Genomic DNA, 6,855 nt, shown 5'->3' on the forward strand with positions numbered 1-6,855 from the left:
TGCTTTGAGCCTGTACTTCGTTGTGTTGTATTGCACTGCATTACAATAAAAGCATTTACTCATATTTTCATATGTTTATTTATCTGTAGAGGAGCAAATCCACATTTCTACAGAACAATGAAAACCTTTTACAAACACTTTTTACTGCAACACTGTTGGATTCAACTGCAATGTACAGGCTTTTTTATTTTCCTGATATAAAAAGCTATGAGTCTTAATTTAAAGGTCTGGTGTGTCGAATGGCATCTGCAACTAGACAATTTCCCCCGGGGAAATTTTGAAAGGGCCACGGGGGCTACTGCCAGAGTGTATACATTATGATGAGATTCTTCAGAGATTTCAAACAATTAATACTAGTAACATTATGATTTTATATACAAGGAGCACACCTACAACAAACAACAATATCAGTTTGTGCTGACATTGAGGGCATGTGTATATTACCTGTAACCAGGTATTTATCACATTGTGGGGTCAAAAATCTGTTTACACAGTCACATTGTAGGGACTCACCTGCCTTATGGGGACAAAATGCAGGTCCCCCTTAATGTAAATCATTAAATTTTAGGGTGAAGACTGAGGATAGGGTTACGGGTTAGGTAAGGTTAGGTTAGGTACAGGGTTAGGAATAAGCAAATAGTGGTTAGGGTTAGGGTAAGGCTCCAGGAAATGAATGTAAGTCTATGTAATGTCCCCATAAGTGATAAAAACACAACGTGTGTGTGTGTGTGTGTGTGTGTGTGTGTGTGTGTGTGTGTGTGTGTGTGTGTGTGTCTGTAACTGATTAAGTTACCTGTGTGTTGGTGTTTGTGTGTGTCTCTCTGTGTGTATCTGTAATCACATGAAGCTATGTGTGTTTCTCAGAGGTTGCCACGGTAACTTGAGGTGTTTGCCATTGACCATAGGGCCCCCCCCAGGTAGACAGACAGAGGCAGACAGAAACGTGGAGAAAAAGAGCCATTTTCTGCCTCTGCACTGCCCTCACATTTGGGCTTATGCTGACAAAACCGTAGCTCCTATCACAAAAAAATACAGAACATCATCACTGTCAGGACTTCCTGAACGATTTGGGGTGATTTCGGTGTTTCTACAGAAAATATTTTGTAGACACTTGCGAGTTTAAAACAGGGGTCCGTTCTGCTTCTCTCAGAAAATCTTTGTATTGGAGTCAATGAGGAGCAGAGACAGACGTGGGCGCACTTAGAGGCTGCTAATTCAAATTCTGTAAGTCTCTCTGATTTTTTGAGCACATCATGAGAGACAGAACAAATTTGTCTACAAATTTGGAAAAAAAAACATGCATGTCGAGTGTAAATTGCGGCTGGGAGGAGTGTGGAAAGAGAAAAAATCTGGAGTTTTTTCAGCTCTCTCCCACTCTGACCAATGACATCACACACTCTGACACGAACATTCCATGCAATACACACCCATTACAATCTCAAAATTTCTCCAAAAATGATCATGGTCATTGAACAGTGATTGATCAAAAACTATATGACCTATCAAAATGTGGAATAATACACCAATACACAAGACTTGTGTCTACAGTTTAAAGTTTAAATGGAGTTTCTAGGTGAAAGTATGCCAAAGCAGTAGACAGTAGGAAAAGTCCAATGATTTGTTAGTTTTTTGACCTCCTCCAATTCATTCTTTATGAGAAATTTTTGGCAGTTTTTCGCGACAAGTAATAGTATGCTGATCCCGATCAAGACGCGCATTTTGATATATAATTTGACTGGGTCCTCTCAAAGCTGTAGGACAAGTAGTGAATCGAAATTTGGCACAGAAGAGGAAAATAATAAAAAGAAAAAACACACAGTGTAACAGTAGCATTTGGTGGGATTACAATTAGTCAATTGGCAGACCCTTTATATCCAAAGCAATGTACACAAATCACACAAATGGCACGGCATCAGGGGCATTTTTTGGAGGTTCAGTATCTTGCCCACAGATACTTCAGCATGTAGACTGCCGAGGCTAGGGATCGAACCACCGACCTCTTGATTGGTGGACGATCGCTCTACTTCATGAGCCACAGCCGCCCTAGTGGCAAAAAAAACAAGAAAGGCACTCTTCAAAGTCAGTGTTTGCTTTGTCAGTTCTGGGCTACTGTAGAAACATGACAGAGCAAATTGTGGACTTCCTGAGAGGACCTAAGGTAACAAAAACACTTATTTTCAGGTGACCATACACTAATGAAAAAATAACCATGAACCGCCCTCAATCCTAAACAGTAAACAGGACCTTTAAAAGGTGACACTGACTGAATTGCCTGAAAGTCTTGGAACTCTGATAACCACAGCTGAGACTTAAGAATAAAAACAAGGACCCTGCCTGAGGACCTGAGGCCACATGTTGTGTCACACATAACCAGAGAAAAGGGTTTATGACTTTGTAACTTGCTGATGTGGCAGAAAGGCACAAACATGTGATTCACCACTCATGTGTTGTTCACTGTTGGTTTGTTGGTTGGAGTTGCATAATGCCGTGTTCAGACAACACAATATCAAGGACAGACTTTAGCACCAGTACAGAAGTCGCTTGGGAGAAATTACTTTATACAATATTCCAATAATGTTTTACACTTTATTGCAATATAAACCGTAACAGCATGTCTCTGACACTAAAACCATTTCAATAAGAGGAAGAACATGTAAATGAAGTAAAGATAATTGTTTATTGTGACAGATGGCATGTAATAATTTGGTCTTATCAGTAAGTCTTTGGCATTCAGACCCTTGAGCAGCATCGCCCTGAGCAGCCGCGAGGTAAATCCGCCCATGGAGCCCAGACACTGGTGGTGGTGGTGCCTGATGACTAATGCTGACTAAGGCTGATGAGGATGATGAAATGATGAGGCTGAAGAATCTGCAAAGACTGGGCAGTGATAGGGAGGTGGATGGGTGCGCACAACAGCAGCATGATAGAAGTAAGGCAAAGAAAGAATCTATTTAAAAAGACAGCAGCCAGACGGCAGGGGAGCGGTGAAGGTGTGTCGCTCTGCGACTGGATAGATGTGACCAGCTGATGAGAACAGTTGATGTCTTAAGTAACAGCCCGAAACAATGGCAGCAAAGAAATCATTAATGAGCATGCATGAGAGGAGTGAATTCAGGATGGTATGAGAAATAAGCTACAGGTCTAGCATGCATCCTTTTTCATAAAATGATGAAATCCCAGGCTTGTAAGTGAAAAAAAGTAAGTTAAAAAAAAGAAAACAAAATACACGTATGCTACCCTTTGATACAGCAGGAGTGGGTCAACAGTAAACACACTCACTATATTTAGTCACACAGTCACAGAAGAGATGAGATCAATCAGTGCCAGAGTTGGTCTTTGCACAACCTGTTGGCAGTGCCACAGCTGCTTGCATTAATGGGCACAGTGTCAAAGTGGAGGTAGGGAAAAGGTACAGTATATTATGCACCATGGAAAAACATCTCCCAGCAGCTTTACAAACACCTGTAACTTTAGTCAGGAGTTATGAGATAAACTTCATCACATCTTCATCTAAAATATTTAAACTAAAAGCTGATACTCGTCCTGGCACTGCTTTTTTCAGTGTTCCCAAGATTTAGACACAGTTTAATTTGAAACAACTGTGCAACAGCTTTTACCTCACTAAACACCAAATTCTCCCACACCAACATCTACTGTGGCTCACTGACACTCTGTCCTTTACTGGCACTGTGCAACAACACAGACCAATACTGAACTCTGCCTTTGTAACAGATGCAGGTACCTTCTCACGTAATGCGGCACATGTTGGCAGTATCAGCAAAACAAACTGATAAATAAGATGTTTATTTTGCAAAGTAATCTATTGGCACAGCACAGTCTCGCTTTATCATGTCAACTCAGTTGACCCTCTCTTCTCACATGTTCATCCAGTCACAGCTTTGCAGTATTGTTTGATTATGACTGATAATAGTTGATTTTTGCCACAGTTTAATTTGATACAATCAACAGTATGTCCATTATCAGAACCATGACAGTTCATATGGTGATAAAGAAAAAAAAATATTGAGGCACAACTGATTTGTGAGAAAATAGCTTGACTATTTTGTTTCGATTAATTCCCCTTGAGTGATGTAGTATAATTTTTCCTATGCAGACGTGATGACTTGAGTAACAGATGTACAATTCTTTTCCTACGTGGACGTGATGATTTGAGAAACAGATGTATAAATCCTTTCCTATACAGACATGTAATAACTTGTGAAACAGATGTGTCAGCTATCCTGTTGTGATGTAAGCAGAGCATTGATGACCTGAGAAACGGCTGTGGCAACAATTGTGTAGTGCTGCTGTTGAGCATTGAGCAGAGATATGATGGTATTCATGTGCATGCTTCCTGGGACTTGCCTATGATTCGTATGCAAGGGTCTTGGCAACTGCTTCTTCTTTGTGTGGTGAACAGTATAAAAGACAGAACACAGACCACTGTAGGTCAGAATCCTTCGGGTTTGTACCTTGTGCATATCTGAACTATTCTCCCTTTATGCCGGCAATAAAGTATTTTGCTCTTCGGACTTCTGACTCCTGCAGATCTTTATTTGGACATCTTCAAGAAGATTTTTTTTCTGAAACAATTGGACAGCTGAGTTTGAGTGTTTTGGCCTTCTGTGGTTTGTGCATTTGGCCTTCACATTCCACGACAGTGACAGCAGAAAAAGTGTGTTCTTGCTACTGTGTAGTCTGAACACAGCATTATGCAACTACACAAACCAACGGTGAACTCTCCCTTTGTAGCAACTCCAGGTACCTTCTCACCTTATTTAATAAACAGGACAAATACATTTGCAATGTCAGCAGGTCACCATGTCCCTTATCAAACTCTCCTCCAGAAAAGGAAACCCCTGCAATTTTTAATAAGATGGCAATCCAGGCACTTCTGGTCTGTCTTTCCAGCCACAAGAAACCATCAAGGCCTCAGTTGCTTCCATTCCCGGCCATGTTGCCCCATCTTACTGTCCCATTTCTCTTCTGCCTCCTCAGTGTCAATTCGGTGTTTAGACACCTGAGTCTTTTGTTGATATTCTGAATTCCTACTAGGCAACATGGAGTTGAGGAAACTATAAAAAAAGAAGGGTTGTTACTCACAGTTTCATGCGTGAATGCATGTTGGTGTCCTGCTTGAAAGCTCTGGGCTCCGTTAACGTCGTGCTGAACGGGCAGACCAGGCCTCCATCACTCTCCTCTCACTTCCACAGGTTGTCACTGTGGGTGATGGAGGCACCAGTGTTGAGGTGTGCTGTTACAGGGAATGGCAGCCGCAGAGCAAGCTGCACCGCCATTTTTGGAAGAGCTTACTCACTCCCATCATGGGCTGATGTCTCCGGTATGAAGCGCACAAAAAAGACAAACACCCACATAAAGAGAAGGTCTTGACAGAAGCAAAGGAGCGATATAAAGCTGAAGTTAATTAATGGTAGGGTTAGCATTAGCTAATGTTATGCTGCCTGAATGCTAACAAAACATTGGCTACTCATGCATAATTAATCTACCGGTACCTAGCAAAATGAAACAAGGACAGCTTACGTTTGTCTCTGACTGTATTCCATGACAGGTCACGTTTTGAACCTTATTCAATGTGTAGTGCATTTTGTGTTAGTTCAGCAGCTTTTATTTGACGCGAAGAGTAAACAGTCAGCAACTCCTAGCATAAACTTAGCCCTGTAGCTAACATCAGCCACAGTTCTGCTCAGATCCTGAGCAGCTATGATCCTACTTTGCTTCTCACTGCGTAACGCGTATCATGTATTAGTCTGAATAACGACTAAAATGTCTTATTTTAACTACCCACTTAAAATACCTCCCCCATGAGGTCTGCACCAAGTGTCAGCTCATTTAAATCAGAGTTGAAAACATTATTATTTGCTACAGCTTTTACTTAAAGTAAATTTATTTGCTCAATGGTTTTAATCATTTTAAATGCTAAATTATTGTCTTTTACTGGTGTCTGTTTTTAATTTTCCTTTAATTGTATTTTATTTTTATTTTTTTGTTCTCTACTAATCAAAATGTTTAATTTTTATGCTTCTGTAAAGCACTTTGAATTGCCTAGTGTATGAATTGTACTATACAAATAAATTTGCCTTGCCTTGCCTTGCCATCTACCCAAACATGAAGTTCACCTGAGGTAAACTGAGTTGAATGGGTTGACGGTGTGGACGGTGCACAGGTGACGGTTGGTACCCTCCAAAAATTTCCGATTTGCTGTTGATGAGGTCACAGTAAACGTTTAACTAATGATTAATGTTTTTCAAGGTACATTTCATCTGATTTGTATGTCAATTTGATAATTCATTGGTGTGCAAGGATACAGGTTTTGTCAACAGTAGGCTATTTATTTTTTCTAAACTTCATATTTTAATAAGATACTTCACTCGCATTTTTTCTTCATTTGCCGTGGTGAGCATTTTAACTGGACTCGTCAGGAGCCCTTGAAGTATACCTACGATCATCTTTGGATATTATTTGAAGACCAGTGGCTAATAAACAAATGTGCATTTGGAAAAATCAGTCAGTAGCTATTCTTTGACGTGAGTTCTTTCATTTGGTCTTTCTTCATCAGAGGCCATAACATGTTCATAAGATGTTCATATGTTGGGTTTTAGTGAGATTCTCCATGCATCTCCAATGCAGGCCCATAGAACTGGCACAAAGCAGAGCATTAGGGCATTGGCATCATGGTGAACTGACCCTTCCTTCATTTGTGGTTTGCCTGTATCAAGTGAAACACTGCATCATAAAGACACTGCGTCATGAAAGCAATCAATGCCACTTTGGGCCACTGCATAACCTGTTGGCAGTGCCACACCTGCTTCCACAATAGAGCACAGTATCAGCTTT

The sequence above is a fragment of the Chaetodon trifascialis genome, chromosome 2 (assembly GCF_039877785.1).
Source record: "Chaetodon trifascialis isolate fChaTrf1 chromosome 2, fChaTrf1.hap1, whole genome shotgun sequence".
NCBI lineage: Eukaryota > Metazoa > Chordata > Actinopteri > Chaetodontiformes > Chaetodontidae > Chaetodon > Chaetodon trifascialis.